At 46.5% G+C, this 18,799-nt stretch overlaps 4 non-coding genes and 30 pseudogenes across 4 annotated transcripts; all 34 read right to left on the reverse strand.

Annotated features, from left to right (window-relative positions):
• Window positions 1-176: 176 nt before the first annotated feature.
• Window positions 177-295, reverse strand: LOC148256521 (5S ribosomal RNA; annotated as a pseudogene).
• A 559-nt stretch (window positions 296-854) lies between these two features.
• LOC148256522 (5S ribosomal RNA) lies at window positions 855-973 on the reverse strand (annotated as a pseudogene).
• A 562-nt stretch (window positions 974-1,535) lies between these two features.
• LOC148256523 (5S ribosomal RNA) lies at window positions 1,536-1,654 on the reverse strand (annotated as a pseudogene).
• Window positions 1,655-1,863: 209 nt separating this feature from the next.
• LOC148256524 (5S ribosomal RNA) lies at window positions 1,864-1,982 on the reverse strand (annotated as a pseudogene).
• Window positions 1,983-2,185: 203 nt separating this feature from the next.
• Window positions 2,186-2,303, reverse strand: LOC148256525 (5S ribosomal RNA; annotated as a pseudogene).
• A 562-nt stretch (window positions 2,304-2,865) lies between these two features.
• LOC148256526 (5S ribosomal RNA) lies at window positions 2,866-2,984 on the reverse strand (annotated as a pseudogene).
• An 881-nt stretch (window positions 2,985-3,865) lies between these two features.
• On the reverse strand, window positions 3,866-3,984 carry LOC148256527 (5S ribosomal RNA). The gene has a single exon (XR_015820698.1). It is a non-coding gene; the product is annotated as a 5S ribosomal RNA (ribosomal RNA).
• Window positions 3,985-4,872: 888 nt separating this feature from the next.
• LOC148256528 (5S ribosomal RNA) lies at window positions 4,873-4,991 on the reverse strand (annotated as a pseudogene).
• A 205-nt stretch (window positions 4,992-5,196) lies between these two features.
• On the reverse strand, window positions 5,197-5,315 carry LOC148256529 (5S ribosomal RNA). Its single transcript, XR_015821149.1, has one exon. It is a non-coding gene; the product is annotated as a 5S ribosomal RNA (ribosomal RNA).
• A 209-nt stretch (window positions 5,316-5,524) lies between these two features.
• Window positions 5,525-5,643, reverse strand: LOC148256530 (5S ribosomal RNA; annotated as a pseudogene).
• A 204-nt stretch (window positions 5,644-5,847) lies between these two features.
• Window positions 5,848-5,966, reverse strand: LOC148256531 (5S ribosomal RNA; annotated as a pseudogene).
• A 560-nt stretch (window positions 5,967-6,526) lies between these two features.
• LOC148256532 (5S ribosomal RNA) lies at window positions 6,527-6,645 on the reverse strand (annotated as a pseudogene).
• Window positions 6,646-7,210: 565 nt separating this feature from the next.
• Window positions 7,211-7,329, reverse strand: LOC148256533 (5S ribosomal RNA; annotated as a pseudogene).
• Window positions 7,330-7,533: 204 nt separating this feature from the next.
• Window positions 7,534-7,652, reverse strand: LOC148256534 (5S ribosomal RNA; annotated as a pseudogene).
• A 561-nt stretch (window positions 7,653-8,213) lies between these two features.
• Window positions 8,214-8,332, reverse strand: LOC148256535 (5S ribosomal RNA; annotated as a pseudogene).
• A 205-nt stretch (window positions 8,333-8,537) lies between these two features.
• Window positions 8,538-8,656, reverse strand: LOC148256536 (5S ribosomal RNA; annotated as a pseudogene).
• A 235-nt stretch (window positions 8,657-8,891) lies between these two features.
• LOC148256537 (5S ribosomal RNA) lies at window positions 8,892-9,010 on the reverse strand (annotated as a pseudogene).
• A 209-nt stretch (window positions 9,011-9,219) lies between these two features.
• On the reverse strand, window positions 9,220-9,338 carry LOC148256538 (5S ribosomal RNA; annotated as a pseudogene).
• An 884-nt stretch (window positions 9,339-10,222) lies between these two features.
• Window positions 10,223-10,341, reverse strand: LOC148256539 (5S ribosomal RNA; annotated as a pseudogene).
• Window positions 10,342-10,545: 204 nt separating this feature from the next.
• Window positions 10,546-10,664, reverse strand: LOC148256540 (5S ribosomal RNA; annotated as a pseudogene).
• A 562-nt stretch (window positions 10,665-11,226) lies between these two features.
• On the reverse strand, window positions 11,227-11,345 carry LOC148256541 (5S ribosomal RNA; annotated as a pseudogene).
• A 207-nt stretch (window positions 11,346-11,552) lies between these two features.
• LOC148256542 (5S ribosomal RNA) lies at window positions 11,553-11,671 on the reverse strand (annotated as a pseudogene).
• Window positions 11,672-12,230: 559 nt separating this feature from the next.
• Window positions 12,231-12,349, reverse strand: LOC148256543 (5S ribosomal RNA; annotated as a pseudogene).
• A 561-nt stretch (window positions 12,350-12,910) lies between these two features.
• LOC148256544 (5S ribosomal RNA) lies at window positions 12,911-13,029 on the reverse strand (annotated as a pseudogene).
• Window positions 13,030-13,238: 209 nt separating this feature from the next.
• LOC148256545 (5S ribosomal RNA) lies at window positions 13,239-13,357 on the reverse strand (annotated as a pseudogene).
• An 883-nt stretch (window positions 13,358-14,240) lies between these two features.
• On the reverse strand, window positions 14,241-14,359 carry LOC148256546 (5S ribosomal RNA; annotated as a pseudogene).
• A 205-nt stretch (window positions 14,360-14,564) lies between these two features.
• On the reverse strand, window positions 14,565-14,683 carry LOC148256547 (5S ribosomal RNA). Its single transcript, XR_015820475.1, has one exon. It is a non-coding gene; the product is annotated as a 5S ribosomal RNA (ribosomal RNA).
• Window positions 14,684-15,217: 534 nt separating this feature from the next.
• Window positions 15,218-15,336, reverse strand: LOC148256548 (5S ribosomal RNA; annotated as a pseudogene).
• Window positions 15,337-15,541: 205 nt separating this feature from the next.
• On the reverse strand, window positions 15,542-15,660 carry LOC148256549 (5S ribosomal RNA; annotated as a pseudogene).
• Window positions 15,661-16,577: 917 nt separating this feature from the next.
• LOC148256550 (5S ribosomal RNA) lies at window positions 16,578-16,696 on the reverse strand (annotated as a pseudogene).
• Window positions 16,697-16,900: 204 nt separating this feature from the next.
• On the reverse strand, window positions 16,901-17,019 carry LOC148256551 (5S ribosomal RNA; annotated as a pseudogene).
• A 560-nt stretch (window positions 17,020-17,579) lies between these two features.
• LOC148256552 (5S ribosomal RNA) lies at window positions 17,580-17,698 on the reverse strand (annotated as a pseudogene).
• A 202-nt stretch (window positions 17,699-17,900) lies between these two features.
• On the reverse strand, window positions 17,901-18,019 carry LOC148256553 (5S ribosomal RNA; annotated as a pseudogene).
• Window positions 18,020-18,576: 557 nt separating this feature from the next.
• LOC148256554 (5S ribosomal RNA) lies at window positions 18,577-18,695 on the reverse strand. The gene has a single exon (XR_015820813.1). It is a non-coding gene; the product is annotated as a 5S ribosomal RNA (ribosomal RNA).
• Window positions 18,696-18,799: the final 104 nt, after the last annotated feature.

The raw sequence follows: 18,799 nt of genomic DNA on the forward strand, positions 1-18,799 counted from the left end.
TTCTCCCTCCATCCCCCCTCCCGTCATTTATTTCCTTGTGCGTGCACTCTGCATCTCTCCTTCTCGTTCTAATATCGATTAAAATGCCCCTGCTTCTTGACTCACATTTGCGTATAAACCAGTGGACCCTAGTTTCTGTCGCGCTTAACGTGGAACGACCCGTCTGAAAAAAAAAATTAGTGCGACACGAGGACTTCCCAGGAGGTCACCCATCCGAGTACTAATCTCGCCCAAGCACACTTCACTGCGGAGTTCTGATGGGATCCGGTGCATTAGTGCTGGTATGATCGAACCTGTTTAATTTTGCGCTGCAAATACATAAACTCATTCCCCTTTCTTCCCCCTCCCGTTATTTGTTTCCTTGTGCGTGCGCACTACACCTCCCATTCTCGTTCTAATATCAAGTAGAATGCTACAGTGCCGTGACTCACATTTGCGAATAAACCTGAGGACCATAATTCAAGTCGCGCGTAACGTCGAAAGAATCATCTGCAAAAAAATAGGTGCAACACGAGGACTTCACAAGAAAATGGGTGAAATATAAGGACTTCGCAGGAGGTAACCCATGCTAGCACTACTCTCGCCCAAGCACCCTTACCTACGGAGTTCTGATAAAATCCGATGCATTAGTGCTGGTATGATCGCACCTGTTTCAATTCGTGCTGAAAATACATACACTCTTTCTCCTTCCCTCCTCCTCCTGTCATTTGTTTCCTTGTGCGTGCACTCTGCATCTCTCTTTCTCGTTCTAATATCGATTAAAATGCCCCTGTTTCTTGACTCACATTTGCGTATAAACCAGCGGACCCTAAATCCAGTCGCGTGTAACGTCGATCGACCCGTCTGAAAAAAAATTGGTGCGACACGAGGACTTCCCAGGAGGTCACCCATCCGAGTACTACTCTCGCCAAAGCACGCTTGACTGCGGAGTTCTGATGGGATCCGGTGCATTAGTGCTGGTATGATCGAACCTTTTTAATTCCGCGCTGCAAATATATAAACTCCTTCTCCTTTCTTCCCCCTCCCGTCATTTGTTTCCTTGTGCGTGCGCACTGCACCTCCCGTGCTCGTTCTAATATCAAGTAAAATGCTACGGTGCCGTAACTCACATTTGCGAATAAACTTGAGGACCATAATTCAAGTCGCGCGTATCGTCGAAAGAATCATCTGCAAAAAAATGGGTGCAACACGAGGACTTCCCAAGAAAATGGGTGAAATATAAGGACTTCGCAGGAGGTCACCCATCCTAGTGCTACTCTCGCCCAAGCACCCTTAACTTGCGGAGTTCTGATAGAATCCGTTGCATTGGTGCTGGTATGATTGCTCATGTTTCATTCTTCGCTGCAAATACATACACTTTTTCTCCCTCCATCTCCCCTCCCGTCATTTGTTTCCTTGTGCGTGCACTCTGCATCTCTCCTTCTCGTTCTAATATCGATTAAAATGCCCCTGCTTCTTGACTCACATTTGCGTATAAACCAGTGGACCCTAGTTCCAGTCGCGCGTAACATCGAACGACCCGTCTGAAAAAAAAATTAGTGCGACACGAGGACTTCCCAGGAGGTCTCCAATCCGAGTACTACTCTCGCCCAAGCACACTTAACTGCGGAGTTCTGATGGGATCCGGTGCATTAGTGCGGGTATGATCGCACCTGTTTAATTTCGCGCTGCAAATACATAAACTCCTTCTCCTTTCTCCCCCCTCCCGTTATTTGTTTCCTTGTGCGTGCGCACTGCACCTCTCGATCTCGTTCAAATATCAAGTAAAATGCCACGGCGCCGTGACTCACATTTGCGAATAAATATGGGGACCATAATTAAAGTCGCGCGTAACGTCGAACGGCACATCTGAAAAAAAGAAAATGGGTGCAACACGAGAACTTCCCTTGAGGTAACCCATCATTGTACTACTTTTGCCAAAGCACACTTAACTGCGGAGTTCTGATGGGATCCGGTGCATTTGTGCTAGTGTGACCGCACCTGTTTAATTTCGTGCTGAAAATACATACACTCCTTCTTTCCTCCCCCCTCCCATCATTTGTTTCCTTGTGCGTTCACACTGCACCTCTCCTTCCCGTTTTAATATCGATTAAAATGCCCCTGATTCTTAAATCATATTTGCGTATAAACCAGTAAACCATAGTTCCAGTAGCGCGTAACGTCGAACGACCCATCTGAAAAAAAATTTTTGCGATACGAGAACTTCCCAAGAGGTCACCCATCCGAGTACTACTCTCGCCCAAGCACACTTAACTGCAGAGTTCTGATGGGATCCAGTGCATTAGTGCTGGTATGATGCCACTTGTTTAATTTTGCGCTTCAAATACATACGTTCCTTCTCTTTTCTTCCTCCTCCCGTCATTTGTTTCCTTGTGCGTGTGCACTGCACCTCCCGTACTCGTTCTAATATCAAGTAAAATGCCACGGCGCTGTGACTCACATTTGCGAAAAAACCTGCGGACCATAAATCAAGTCGTGCATAACGTCGAAAGAATCATCTGCAAAAAGATGGGTGCAACACGAGGACCTCCCAAGAAAATGGGTGAAATATAAGGACTTCGCAGGAGGTCACCCATCCGAGTACTTTTCTCGCCCAAGCACCCTCAACTGCGGATCTCTGATAGAATCCGTTGCATTAGTGCTGGTATGATCCCTCATGTTTCATTCTGCACTGCAAATACATACACTCTTCCTCCTTCCATCCCCCCTCCCGTCATTTGTTTCCTTGTGCGTGCACTCTGCATCTCTCTTTCTCGTTCTAATATCAAGTAATATGCCCCGGCACCGTGACTCACATTTGCAAATGAACCTGCGGTTTATAATTCCATTCGCGCATAATGTCGAACAACCCATCCGAAAAAAAAATAGGTGCAACACGAGGGCTTCCCAGGGGGACACCCATCCGAGTACTACTCTCGCCTAAGCACACTTAATTGCGGAGTTCTGATGGGATCCGGAGCTTTAGTACTGGTATGATCGCACCTGTTTAATTTCGCACTGCAAATACATACACTCCTTCCACTTTCTTCCCACTCTCGTCATTTGTTTCCTTGTGCGTTCACACTTCACCTATCATTCTCGTTCTAATATCGATTAAAATGCCTCTGCTTCTTGACTCACATTTGCGTATAAACCAGCGGACCCTAGTTCCAGACGCGCGTAACGTCGAACGACCCGTCTGAAAAAAAATTCGTGCGACATGAGGACTTCCTAGGAGGTCAACCATCCGAGTACTAATCTCGCCAAACACACTTAACTGCGGAGTTCTGATGGGATCCGGGCCTTTAGTGCTGTTATGATCGCACCTGTTTAATTTCGCGCTGCAAATACATACACTCCTTCTCCTTTCTTGCCCCTCCCGTCATTTGTTTTCTTGTGCGTTCACACTTCACCTCTCATTCTCGTTCTAATATCGATTAAAATGTCCTGCTTCTTGACTCACATTTGCGTATAAACCAGCGGACCCTAGTTCCAGACGAGCGTAACGTTGAACGACCCGTCTGAAAAAAAATTGGTGCGACACGAGGACTTCACAAAAAAATGGGTGAAATATAAGGATTTCGCAGGAGGTAACCCATGTTAGTACTACTCTCGCCCAAGCACCCTTACCTACGGAGTTCTGATAGAATTTGTTGCATTAGTGCTGGTATGATCGCACCTGTTTCATTTCGTGCTGAAAATACATACACTCCATCTCCTTCCCTCCCCCTCCCATAATTTGTTTCCTTGTGCGTTCACACTGCACCTCTCTTTCTCGTTCTAATATCGATTAAAATGGCCCTTCTTTTTGACTCACATTTGCGTATAAACTAGCGGACCCTAGTTCAAGTCGCGCGTAACGTCGAACGACCCGTCTGAAAAAAAATTGGTGCGACACGAGGACTTCCCAGGAGGACACCCATCCGAGTACTACTCTCGCCCAAGCACACTTAACTGCAGAGTTCTGATGGGATCCGGTGCATTAGTGCTAGTATGATCGCACCTGTTTAATTTCGCGCTGCAAATACATACACTTCTTCTCTTTTATTCCCCCTCCCGTCATTTGTTTCCTTGTGCGTTCACACTTCACCTCTCATTCTCGTTCTAATATCGATAAAAATGCCACGGCGCCGTGACTCACATTTGCGAATAAACCTGTGGACCATAATTAAAGTCGCGCGTAACGTCGAACGGCACATCTGAAAAAAAGAAAATGGGTGCAACACGAGAACTTCCCAGGAGGTAACCCATCATTGTACTACTTTCACCAAAGCATACTTAACTGCAGAGTTCTGATGGGATCCAGTGCATTAGTGCTGGTATGATGCCACTTTTTTTAATTTTGCGCTTCAAATACATACACTCCTTCTCTTTTCTTCCTCCTCCCGTCATTTGTTTCCTTGTGCGTGCGCACTGCACCTCCCGTACTCGTCCTAATATCAAGTAAAATGCCACGGTGCCGTGACTCATATTTGCGAATAAACCTGCGGACCATAAATCAAGTCGCGCGTAACGTCGAAAGAATCATCTGCAAAAAGATGGGTGCAACACGAGGACCTCCTAAGAAAATGGGTGAAATATAAGGACTTCGCAGAAGGTCACCCCTCCGAGTACTTTTCTCGCCCAAGCACCCTTAACTGCGGAGGTCTGATAGAATCCGTTGCATTAGTGCTGGTATGATCCCTATGTTTCATTCTGCACTGCAAATACATACACTCTTTCTCCTTCCATCCCCCCTCCCGTCATTTGTTTCCTTGTGCGTGCACTCTGCATTTCTTTTTCTCGTTCGAATATCAAGTAATATGCCCCGGCACCGTGACTCATCTTTGCAAATGAACCAGCAGTTTATAATTCTGTTCGCGCGTAACGTCGAACAACCCATCCGAAAAAAAATAAGTGCAACACGAGGGCTTCCCAAGTGGTCACCCATCCGAGTACTATGCTCGCCCAAGCACACTTAACTGCAGAGTTTTGATGGGATCTGGAGCTTTAGTGCTGGTATGATCGCACCTGTTTACTTTCGCGCTGCAAATACATACACTCCTTCTCCTTTCTTCCCCCTCCTGTCATTTGTTTCCTTGTGCGTTCACACTTCACCTCTCATTCTCGTTCTAATATCGATTAAAATGCCCCTGTTTCTTGACTCACATTTGCGTATAAACCAGCGGACCCTAGTTCCAAACGCGCGTAACGTCGAACGACCCGTCTGAAAAAAAACTGGTGCGACACGAGGACTTCCCAGGAGGTCACCCATCCGAGTACTAATCTCGCCCAAGCACACTTCACTGCGGAGTTCTGATGGGATCCGGTGCATTAGTGCTGGTATGATCGCACCTGTTTAATTTCGCGCTGCAAATACATAAACTCATTCCCCTTTCTTCCCCCTCCCGTCATTTGTTTCCTTGTGCGTGCGCACTGCACCTCTCGTTCTCGTTCAAATATCAAGTAAAATCCCACGGCGCCGTGACTCACATTTGCGAATAAATCTGCGGACCATAATTAAAGTCGCGCATAACGTCGAACGGCACATCTGAAAAAAAGAAAATGGGTGCAACACGAGAACTTCCCAGGAGGTAACCCATCATTGTACTACTTTCGCCAAAGCACACTTAACTGCGGAGTTCTGATGGGATCCGGTGCATTTGTGCTGGTGTGACCGCACCTGTTTAATTTCGTGCTGAAAATACATACACTCCTTCTTCCCTCCCCCCCTCCCATCATATGTTTCCTTGTGCGTTCACACTGCACCTCTCCTTCTCGTTCTAATATCGATTAAAATGCACCTAATTCTTGACTCACATTCGCGTATAAACCAGTGGACCATAGTTCCAGTCGCGCGTAACGTCGAACGACCCGTCTGAAAAAAAATTGGTGCGACACGAGGACTTCCCATGAGGTCACCCATACGAGTACTACTCACGCCCAAGCACACTTAACTGCAGAGTTCTTATGGGATCCAGTGCATTAGTGCTGGTATGATCGCACCCGTTTAATTTCGCGCTGCAAATACATAAACTCCTTCTCCTTTCTTTCTCCTCCCGTCATTTGTTTCCTTGTGCGTGCGCACTGCACCTCCTGTGCTCGTTCTAATATCAAGTGAAATACTATGGTGCCGTGACTCACATTTGCGAATAAACCTGAGGACCATAATTCAAGTTGCGCGTATCGTCGAAAGAATCATCTGCAAAAAAATGGGTGCAACACGAGTACTTCCGAAGAAAATGGGTGAAATATAAGGACTTCGCAGGAGGTCACCCATACGAGTACTTTTCTCGCCCAAGCACCCTTAACTGTGGAGTTCTAATAGAATCCGTTGCATTAGTGCTGGTATGATCCCTCATGTTTCATTCTGCGCTGCAAATACATACACTCTTTCTCCTCCCATCCCCCCTCTCGTCATTTGTTTCCTTGTGCGTGCACTCTGCATCTCTCTTTCTCATTCTAATATCGATTAAAATGCCCCTGCTTCTTGACTCACATTTGCGTATAAACCAGCGGACACTAGTTCCAATCGCGCGTAACGTCGAACGACCCGTCTGAAAAAAAATTGGTGCGACACAAGGACTTCCCAAGAGGTCACCCATCCGAGTACTACTCTCGCCCAAGCACACTTGACTGCGGAGTTCTGATGGAATCCGATGCATTAGTGCTGGTATGATCGCACCCGTTTAATTCCGCGCTGCAAATACATAAACTCCTTCTCCTTTCTTCCCCCTCCCATCATTTATTTCCTTGTGCGTGCGCACTGCACCTCCCGTGCTCGTTCTAATATCAAGTAAAATGCTACGGTGCCGTGACTCACATTTGCGAATAAACCTGAGGACCATAATTCAAGTCGCGCGTATCGTCGAAAGAATCATCTACAAAAAAATGGGTGCAACACGAGCACTTCCTGAGAAAATGGGTGAAATATAAGGACTTCGCAGGAGGTCACCCATCCTAGTGCTACTCTCGCCCAAGCACCCTTAACTTACGGAGTTCTGATAGAATCCGTTGCATTGGTGCTGGTATGATTGCTCAGGTTTCATTCTGCGCTTCAAATACATACACTTTTTTTCCCTCCATCCCCCCTCCCGTCATTTGTTTCCTTGTGCGTGCACTCTGCATCTCTCCTTCTCGTTCTAATATCAAGTAAAATCCCACGGCGTCATGACCCACATTTGCGAATAAATCTGCGGACCATAATTAAAGTCGCGCGTAATGTCGAACGACACATCTGAAAAAAAGAAAATGGGAGCAACACGAGAACTTCCCAGGAGGTGACCCATCATTGTACTACTTTCGCCAAAGCACACATAACTGTGGAGTTCTGATGGGATCCAGTGCATTTGTGCTAGTGTGACCGCACATGTTTAATTTCGTGCTGAAAATACATACACTCCTTCTTCCCTCCCCCCCTCCCATCATATGTTTCCTTGTGCGTTCATACTGCACCTCTCCTTCTCGTTCTAATATCGATTAAAATGTACCTAATTCTTGACTCACATTTGCGTATAAACCAGTGGACCATAGTTCCAGTCGCGCGTAATGTCGAACGACCCGTCTGAAAAAAAATTGTTGCGACACGAGGACTTCCCTTGAGGTCACCCATACGAGTACTACTCACGCCCAAGCACACTTAACTGCAGAGTTCTTATGGGATCCAGTGCATTAGTGCTGGTATGATCGCACCCATTTAATTCTGCACTGCAAATACATAAAGTCCTTCTCCTTTCTTCCTCCTCCCGTCATTTGTTTCCTTGTGTGTGCGCACTGCACCTCCCGTACTCGTTCTAATATTAAGTAAAATGCCACGGCGCTGTGACTCACATTTGCTAATAAACTTGCGGACCATAAATCAAGTCGCGCGTAACGTCGAAAGAATCTTCTGCAAAAAGATGGGTGCAACACGAGGACCTCCCAAGAAAATGGGTGAAATATAAGGACTTCGCAGGAGGTCACCCATCCGAGTACTTTTTTTCGCCCAAGCACCCTTAACTGCGGAGTTCTAATAGAATCCGTTGCATTAGTGCTGGTATGATCCCTCATGTTTCATTCTGCACTGCAAATACATACACTCTTTCTCCTCCCATCCCCCCACTCGTCATTTGTTTCCTTGTGCGTGCACTCTGCATCTCTCTTTCTCGTTTGAATATAAAGTAATATGCCCCGGCACCGTGACTCACCTTTGCAAATGAACCAGCGGTTTATAATTCCATTCGCGTGTAACGTCGAACAACCCATCCGAAAAAAACTAGGAGCAACACGAGGGCTTCCCAAGTGGTCACCCATCCGAGTACTACCCTCGCCCAAACACACTTAACTGTGGAGTTCTGATGGGATCCGGAGCTTTAGTGCTGGTATGATCGCACCTGTTTAATTTCGCACTGCAAATACATACACTCCTTCCACTTTCTTCCCACTCTCGTCATTTGTTTCCTTGTGCGTTCACACTTCACCTCTCATTCTCGTTCTAATATCGATTAAAATGCCCCTGCTTCTTGACTCACATTTGCGTATAAACCAGCGGACCCTAGTTCCAGATGCGCGTAACGTCAAACGACCCGTCTGAAAAAAAATTAGTGCGACACGAGGACTTCGCAAGAGATCACCCATCCAAGTACTACTCTCGCCCAAGCACACTTAACTGCGGAGTTCTGATGGGATCTGGTGCATTAGTGCTGGTATGATCGCACCTATTTAATTTCGCACTGCAAATACATAAACTCCTTCTCCTTTCTTCCCCCTCCCGTCATTTGTTTCCTTGTGCGTGCGCACTGCACCAACCGTGCTCGTTCTAATATCAAGTAAAATGCTACGGTGCCGTGACTCACATTTGCGAATAAACCTAAGAACCATAATTCAGGTCGCGCGTATCATCGAAAGAATCATCTGCAAAAAAATGGGTGCAACACGAGGACTTCCTAAGAAAATGGGTGAAATATAAGGACTTCGCAGGAGGTCACCCATCCGAGTACTACTCTCGCCCAAGCACACTTAAATGCGGAGTTCTGATGGGATCCGGTGCATTAGTGCTGGTATGATCGCACCTGTTTAATTTCGTGCTGCAAATACATAAACTCCTTCTCCTTTCTTCCCCCTCCCGTCATTTGTTTCCTTGTGCGTGCGCACTGCACCTCCCGTTCTCGTTCAAATATCAAGTAAAATGCCACAGCGCAGTGACTCACATTTTCGAAAAAATCTGCGGACCATAATTAAAGTTGCGCGTAACGTCGAACGGCACATCTAAAAAAAATTAAATGGGTGCAACACGAGAACTTCCCAGGAGGTAACCCATCATTGTACTACTTTCGCCAAAGCACACTTAACTGCGGAGTTCTGATGGGATCCTGTGCATTTGTACTGGTGTCACCGCACCTGTTTAATTTCGTGCTGAAAATACATACACTCCTTCTTCCCTCCCCCCCTCCCATCATTTGTTTCCTTGTGCGTTCACACTGCACCTCTCTTTCTCGTTCTAATATCGATTAAAATACCCCTGATTCTTGACTCACATTTGCGTATAAACCAGCGGACCATAGTTCCAGTCGCGTGTAATGTCGAACGACCCATCTGAAAAAAAATTATTGCGATACGAGGACTTCCAAAGAGGTCATCCATCCGAGTACTACTCTCGCCCAAACACACTTAACTGCAGAGTTTTGATGGGATCCAGTGCATTAGTGCTGGTATGATGCCACTTGTTTAATTTTGCGCTTCAAATACAAACACTCCTTCTCTTTTGTTCTTCCTCCCGTCATTTGTTTCCTTGTGCGTGCGCACTGCACCTCCCGTACTCGTTCTAATATCAAGTAAAATGCCACGGCACCGTGACTCACATTTACGAATAAACCTGCGGACCATAAATCAAGTCGCGCGTAACGTCAAAAGAATCATCTGCAAAAAGATGGGTGCAACACGAGGACCTCCCAAGAAAATGGGTGAAATATAAGGACTTCGCAGGAGGTCACCCATCCTAGTGCTACTCTCGCCCAAGCACCCTTAACTTGCGGAGTTCTGATAGAATCCGTTGCATTGGTGCTGGTATGATTGCTCATGTTTCATTCTGCGCTGTAAATACATACACTTTTTCTCCCTCCATCCCCCCTCCCGTCATTTGTTTCCTTGTGCGTGCACTCTGCATCACTATTTCTTGTTCTAATATCAAGTAATATGCCCCGGCACCGTGACTCACCTTTGCAAATGAACCAGCGGTTTATAATTCCATTCGCGCGTAACGTCGAACAACCCATCCGAAAAAAAATAGGTGCATCACGAGGGCTTCCCAAGTGGTCACGCATCCGAGTACTACCCTCGCCCAAGCACACATAACTACGGAGTTCTGATGGGATCCGGAGCTTTAGTGCTGGTATGATCGCACCTGTTTAATTTCGCGCTGCAAATACATACACTCCTTCTCCTTTCTTCCCCCTCCCGTCATTTGTTTCCTTGTGCGTTCACACTTCACCTCTCATTCTCGTTCTAATATCGATTAAAATCCCCTTCTTCTTGACTCACATTTGCGTATAAACCAACGGACCCCAGTTCCAGTCCCGCGTAACGTCAAACGACCCGTCTGAAAAAAAATTGGTGCGACACGAGGACATCCCAAGAGGTCACCCATCCGAGTACTACTCTCGACCAAGTTCACTTAACTGCGGAGTTCTGATGGAATCCGGTGCATTAGTGCTGGTATGATCGCACCCGTTTAATTTTGCGCTGCAAATACATAAACTCCTTCTCCTTTCTTCCCCCTCCCGTCATTTGTTTTCTTGTGCGTGTGCACTGCACCTCCCGTGCTCGTTCTAATGTCAAGTAAAATGCTACGGTGCCGTGACTCACATTTGAGAATAAACCTGTGGACCATAATTCAAGTCGCGCGTATCGTCGAAAGAATCGTCTACAAAAAAATAGGTATAACACGAGGACTTCCTAAGAAAATGGGTGAAATATAAGGACTTCGCAGGAAGTCACCCATCCTAGTGCTACTCTCGCCCAAGCACCCTTAACTTGCAGAGTTCTGATAGAATCCGTTGCATTGGTGCTGGTATGATTGCTCCTGTTTCATTCTGCGCTGCAAATACATGCACTTTTTCTCCCTCCATCCCCCCTCCCGTCATTAGTTTCCTTGTGCGTGCACTCTGCATCTCTCTTTCTCATTCTAATATCGATTAAAATGTCTTTGCTTCTTGACTCACATTTGCGTATAAAGAAGTGGACCCTAGTTCCAGTCGCGCGTAACGTCGAATGACCCGTCTGAAAAAAAAATTAGTGCGGCACGAGGACTTCCCAAGAGGTCACCCATCCGAGTACTACTCTCGCCCAAGCACACTTAACTACGGAGTTCTAATGGGATTCGGTGCATCAGTGCTGGTATGATCGCACCTGTTTAATTTTGCGCTGCAAATACATAAACTCCTTCTCCTTTCTTCCCCCTCCCGTCATTTGTTTCCTTGTGCGTGCACACTGCACCTCTCGTTCTCGTTCAAATATCAAGTAAAATGCCACAACGCCGTGACTCACATTTGTGAATAAATCTGCGGACCATAATTAAAGTCGCGCGTAACGTCGAACGGCACATCTGAAAAAAAAAATGGGTGCAACACGAGAACTTCCCACGAGGTAACCCATCATTGTACTACTTTCGCCAAAGCACACTTAACTGCGGAGTTCTGATGGGATCCGGTGCATTTGTGCTTGTATGATCGCACCTGTTTAATTTCGCGCTGCAAATACATACACTCATTCCCCTTTCTTCCCCCTCCCGTCATTTGTTTACTTGTGCGTGCGCATTACACCTCCCGTTCTCGTTCTAATATCAAGTAAAATGCCACGGCGCCGTGACTCACATTTACAAATAAACCTGAGGACCATAATTCAAGTCGCGCTTAACGTCGAAAGAATCGTCTGCAAAAAAATGGGTGCAACACGAGGACTTCAGAAGAAAATAGTTGAAATATAAGGACTTCGCAAGAGGTAACCCATGCTAGTACTTCTCTCGCCCAAGCACCCTTACCTACGGAGTTCTGATAGAATCCGTTGCATTAGTGCTGGTATGATCGCACCTGTTTCATTTCGTGCTGAAAATACATACACTCCTTCTCCTTCCCTCCCCCTCCCATCAATTGTTTCCTTGTGCGTTCACACTGGACCTCTCATTCTCGTTCTAATATCGATTAAAATGCCCCTGCTTCTTGACTCACATTTGCGTATAAACCAGCGGACCCTAGTTCCAGTCGCGCGTAACGTCGAACGACCTGTCTGAAAAAAAATTGGTGCGACACGAAGACTTCCCAGGAGGTCACCAATCCGAGTACTACTCTCGCCAAAGCACACTTAACTGCGGAGTTCTGATGGGATCCGGTGCATTAGTGTTGGTATGATCGCACCCGTTTAATTCCGCGCCGTAAATACATAAACTCCTTCTCCTTTCTTCCCCCTCCCGTCATTTGTTTCCTTGTGCGTGCGCACTGCACCTCCCGTGCTCGTTCTAATATAAAGTAAAATGCTACGGTGACGTGACTCACATTTGCGAATAAACTTGAGGACCATAATTCAAGTCGCGCATATCGTCGAAAGAATCATCTGCAAAAAAATGATTGCAACACAAGGACTTCCTAAGAAAATGGGTGAAATATAAGGACTTCGAAGGAGGTCACACATCCTAGCGCTACTCTCGCCCAAGCACCCTTAACTTGCGGAGATCTGATAGAATCCGTTGCATTGGTGCTGTATGATTACTCATATTTCATTCTGCGCTGCAAATACATACACTTTTTCTCCCTCCATCCCCCCTCCCTTCATTTGTTTCCTTGTGCGTGCACTCTGCATCTCTCATTCTCGTTCTAATATCGATTGAAATGCCCCTGCTTCTTGACTCACATTTGCGTATAAACCAGTGGACCCTAGTTCTAGTCGCGCGTAACGTCGAACGACCCGTCTGAAAAAAAAATTAGTGGGACACGAGGACTTCCCAAGAGGTCACCCATCCGAGTACTACTCTCATCCAAGCACACTTAACTGCGGAGTTCTGATGGGATCCGGTGCATTAGTGCTGGTATGATCGCACCTGTTTAATTTCGCACTGCAAATACATAAACTTTTTCTCCTTTCTTCCCCCTCCCGTCATTTGTTTCCTTGTGCGTGCGCACTGCACCTCTCGTTCTCGTTCAAATATCAAGTAAAATGCCACGGCGCCGTGACTCACATTTGTGAATAAATCTGCGGACCATAATTAAAGTCACGCGTAACGTCGAACGGCACATCTGAAAAAAATTAAATGGGTGCAACACGAGAACTTCCCATGAGGTAACCCATCATTGTACTACTTTCGCCAAAGCACACTTAACTGCGGAGTTCTGATGGGATCCGGTGCATTTGTGCTGGTGTGACCGCACCTGTTTAATTTCGTGCTGAAAATACATGCACTCCTTCTTCCCTCCCTCCCTCCCATCATTTGTTTCCTTGTGCATTCACACTGTAACTCTCCTTCTCGTTCTAATATTGATTAAAATGCCCCTGACTCTTGACTCACATTTGCGTATAAATCGGCGGACCATAGTTCCAGTCGCGCGTAACGTCGAACGACCCATCTGAAAAAAAATTGTTGCGATACGAGGACTTCCAAAGAGGTCACCCATCCGAGTACTACTCTCGACCAAGCACACTTAACTGCAGATTTCTGATGGGATGCAGTGCATTAGTGATGGTATGATGCCACTTGTTTAATTTTGCACTTCAAATACATACACTCCTTCTCTTTTCTTCCTCATCCCGTCATTTATTTCCATGTGCGTGCGCACTGCACCTCCCGTACTCGTTCTAATATCAAGTAAAATGCCACGGCGCCGTGACTCACATTTGTGATTAAACCTGCGGACCATAAATCAAGTCGCGCGTAACGTCGAAAGAATCATATGCAAAAAGATGGGTGCAACACGAGGACCTCCCAAGAAAATGGGTGAAATATAAGGACTTCGCAGGAGGTCACCCATCCGAGTACATTTCTCGCCCAAGCACCCTTAACTGCGGAGTTCTGATAGAATCCGTTGCATTAGCGCTGGTATGATCCCTCATGTTTCATTTTGCACTGCAAATACATACACTCTTTCTCCTCCCATCCCCCCTCCCGTCATTTGTTTCCTTGTGCGTGCACTCTGCATCTCTCTTTCTCGTTCTAATATCAAGTAATATGCCTCGGCACCGTGACTCACCTTTGCAAATGAACCAGCGGATTATAATTCTATTCGCGCGTAATGTCGAACAACCCATCCGAAAAAAAATTGGTGCAACACGATGGCTTCCCAAGTGGTCACCCATCCGAGTGCTACTCTCGCCCAAGCACACTTAACTGCGGAGTTCTGATAGAATCCGTTGCATTAGTGCTGGTATGATCGAACCTGTTTAATTTCGCGCTGCAAATACATACACTCCTTCTCCTTTCTTCCCCCTCCCGTCATTTGTTTCCTTGTGCGTTCACACTTCACCTCTCATTCTCGTTCTAATATCGATTAAAATTCCCCTGCTTCTTGACTCACATTTGCGTATAAACCAGCGGACCCTAGTTCCAAACGCGCGTAACGTCAAACGACCCTTCTGAAAAAAAATTGGTGCGACACGAGGACTTCCCAGGAGGTCACCCATCCGAGTACTAATCTCGCCCAAGCACACTTCACTGTGGAGTTCTGATGGGATCCGGTGCATTAGTGCTGGTATGATCGCACCTGTTTAATTTCACGCTGCAAATACTTATACTCATTCCCCTTTCTTCCCCCTCCCGTCATTTGTTTCCTTGTGCGTGCGCACTGCACCTCTCGTTCTCGTTCAAATATCAAGTAAAACGCCACGGCGCCGTGACTCACATTTGCGAATAAATCTGCGGACCATAATTAAAGTCGCGCGTAACGTCGAACGGCACATCTGAAAAAAAAAATGGGTGCAACACGAGAACATCCCATGAGGTAACCCATCATTGTACTACTTTCACCAAAGCACACTTAACTGGGGAGTTCTGATAGAATCCGTTGCATTAGTGCTGGTATGATCTCTCATGTTTCATTCTGCACTTCAAATACATACACTATTTCTCCTCCCATCCCCCCTCCCGTCATTTGTTTCCTTGTGCGTGCACTCTGCATCTCTCTTTCTCGTTCTAATATCAAGTAATATTCCCTGGCACCGTGACTCATCTTTGCAAATGAACCAGCGGTTTATAATTCTATTCGCGCGTAACGTCGTACGACCCATCTGAAAAAAAAAATTAGTGCGACACGAGGACTTCCCAGGAGGTCACCCATCCGAGTACTACGCTCGCCCAAGCACACTTAACTGCGGAGTTCTGATGGGATCCGGAGCTTAAGTGCTAGTATGATCGCACCTGTTTACTTTCGCGCTGCAAATACATACACTCCTTCTCCTTTCTTCCCCCTCCCGTCATTTGTTTCCTTGTGAGTTCACACTTCACCTCTCATTCTCGTTCTAATATCGATTAAAATGCCCCTGCTTCTTGACTCACATTTGCGTATAAACCAGCGGACCCTAGTTCCAGACAAGCGTAACGTCGAACGACCCGTCTGAAAAAAAATTGGTGCGACACGAGGACTTCCCAGGAGGTCACCCATCTGAGTACTAATCTCGCCCAAGCACACTTCACTACGGAGTTCTGATGGGATACGGTGCATTAGTGCTGGTATGATCGCACCTGTTTAATTTTGCGCTGCAAATACATACACTCCTTCTCCTTTCTTCCCCCTCCCGTCATTTGTTTCCTTGTGCGTGCGCACTGCACCTCCCGTTCTCGTTCTAATATCAAGTAAAATGTTACAGCGCCGTGACTCACATTTGCGAATAAACCTGAGGACCATAATTCAAGTCGCGCGTAACATCGAAGGAATCATCTGCAAAAAAATGGGTGCAACACGAGGACTTCACAAGAAAATGGGTGAAATATAAGGACTTCCCAGGAGGTAACCCATGCTAGTACTACTCTCGCCGAAGCACCCTTACCTACGGAGTTCTGATAGAATCCGTTGCATTAATGTTGGTATGATCGCACCTGTTTCATTTCGCGCTACAAATACATAAACTACTTCTCCTTTCTTCCCCCTCCCGTAATTTGTTTCCTTGTGCGTGCGCACTGCACCTCCCGTTCTCGTTCTAATATCAAGTAAAATGGTACAGCGCCGTGACTCACATTTGCGAATAAATCTGAGGACCATAATTCAAGTCGCGCGTAACGTCGAAAGAATCATCTGCAAAAAAATGGGTGCAACACGAGGATTTCACAAGAAAATGGGTGAAATATAAGGACTTCCCAGGAGGTAACCCATGCTAGTACTACTCTCGCCCAAGCACCCTTACCTACAGAGTTCTGATAGAATCCGTTGCATTAGTGCTGGTATGATCGCACCTGTTTCATTTCGCGCTGCAAATACATAAACTCCTTCTCCTTTCTTCCCCCTCCCGTGATTTGTTTCCTTGTGCGTGCGCACTGCACCTCTCGTTCTAGTTCAAATATCAAGTAAAATGCCACGGCGCCGTGACTCACATTTGCGAATAAATCTGCGGACCATAATTAAAGTCGCGCGTAACGTCGAACGGCACATCTGAAAAAAAAAAAATAGGTGCAACACGAGAACTTCCCAGGAGGTAACCCATCATTGTACTACTTTCGCCAAAGCACACTTAACTGCGGAGTTCTGATGGGATCCGGTGCATTTGTGCTGGTGTGACCGCACCTGTTTAATTTCGTGCTGAAAATACATACACTCCTTCTTCCCTCCCCCCCTCCCATCATTTGTTTCCCTATGCGTTCACACTGCACCTCTCCTTCTCGTTCTAATATCGATTAAAATGCCCCTGATTCTTGACTCACATTTGTGTATAAACCAGCGGTCCATAGTTCCAGTCGCGCGTAACGTCGAACGACCCGTCTGAAAAAAAATTGGTGCGACACGAGGACTTCCCATGAGGTCACCCATCTGAGTACTACTCTCGCCCAAGCACACTTAACTGCATAGTTCTGATGCTATCCGGTGCATTAGTGCTGGTACGATCGCACCCGTTTAATTTCGCGCTACAAATACATAAACTCCTTCTCCTTTCTTTCCCCTCCCGTCATTTGTTTCCTTGTGCGTGCGCACTGCACCTCCCGTGCTCGTTCTAATATCAAGTAAAATACTACGGTGCCGTGACTCACATTTGCCAATAAACCTGAGGACCATAATTCAAGTTGCGCGTATCGTCGAAAGAATCATCTGCAAAAAAATGGGTGCAACACGAGTACTTCCTAAGAAAATGGGTGAAATATAAGGACTTCGCAGGAGGTCACCCATCCGAGTACTTTTCTCGCTCATGCACCCTTAACTGCGGAGTTCTGATAGAATGCGTTGCATTAGTGCTGGTATGATCCCTCATGTTTCATTCTGCGCTGCAAATACATGCACTCTTTCTCCTCCCATCCCCCCTCCCGTCATTTGTTTCCTTGTGCGTGCACTCTGCATCTCTCTTTCTCGTTCTAATATCATGTAATATGCCCCGGCACCGTGACTCACCTTTGCGAATGAGCCAGCGGTTTATAATTCCATTCGCGCGTAACGTCGAACAATCCATCCGAAAAAACGTAGGTGCAACACGAGGGCTTCCCAGGTGGTCACCCATCCGAGTACTACTCTCGCCCAAGCACACTTAACTGCGGATTTCTGATAGGATCCGGGGCTTTAGTGCTGGTATGATCGCACCTCTTTAATTTCGCGCCGCAAATACATACACTCCTCCTTTCTTCCCCCTCCCGTCATTTGTTTCCTTGTGCGTTCACACTTCACCTCTCATTCTCGTTCTAATATCGATTAAAATGCCCCTGCTTCTTGACTCACATCTGCATATAAACCAGCGGATCCTAGTTCCAGACACGCGTAACGTCGAACGACCAGTCTGAAAAAAAATTAGTGCGACACGAGGACTTCCCAGGAGGTCAACCATCCGAGTACTAATCTCGCCCAAGCACACTTAACTGCGGAGTTCTGATGGGATCCGAGGCTTTAGTGCTTGTATGATATCACCTGTTTAGTTTCGCGCTGCAAATACATACACTCCTTCTCCTTTCTTCTCCCTTCCGTCATTTGTTTCCTTGTGCGTGCGCGCTGCACCTCCCGTTCTCGTTCTAATATCAAGTAAAATGCTACACGCCGTGACTCATATTTGCAAATAAACCTGAGGACCATAATTCAAGTCGCGCGTAACGTCGAAAGAATCATCTGAAAAAAATGGGTGAACCATGAGGACTTCACAAGAAAATGGGTGAAATATAAGGACTTCTCAGGAGGTAACCCATGCTAGTACTTTTCTTGCTCAAGCACCCTTAACTGCGGAGTTCTGATAGAATCCGTTGCATTAGTGCTGGTATGATTGCACCTGTTTAATTTCCCGCTGCAAATACATAAACTCATTCCCCTTTCGTCCCCCTCTCGTCATTTGTTTCCTTGTGCGTGCGCACTGCAGCTCCCGCTCTCGTTCTAATATCAAGTAAAATGCTACAGCGCCGTGACTCACATTTGCGTATAAACCAGCATATTATAGTTCCAGTCGCGCGTAACGTCGAACGACCCGTCTGAAAAAAAATTGGTGCGACACGAGGACTTCCCAAGAGGTCACCCATCCGAGTACTACACTCGCCCAAGCACACTTAACTGCGGAGTTCTGATGGGATCCGGTGCATTTGTGCTGGTATGACCGCACCCGTTTATTTCTGCGCTGCAAATAGATAAACTCCTTCTCCTTTCTTCCCCCTCCCGTCATTTGTTTCCTTGTGCGTGCGCACTGCACCTCTCGTTCTTGTTCAAAT

The sequence above is a fragment of the Carica papaya genome, chromosome 5 (assembly GCF_054855325.1).
Source record: "Carica papaya isolate Zhongbai chromosome 5, ASM5485532v1, whole genome shotgun sequence".
Taxonomy (NCBI): Eukaryota; Viridiplantae; Streptophyta; class Magnoliopsida; order Brassicales; family Caricaceae; genus Carica; species Carica papaya.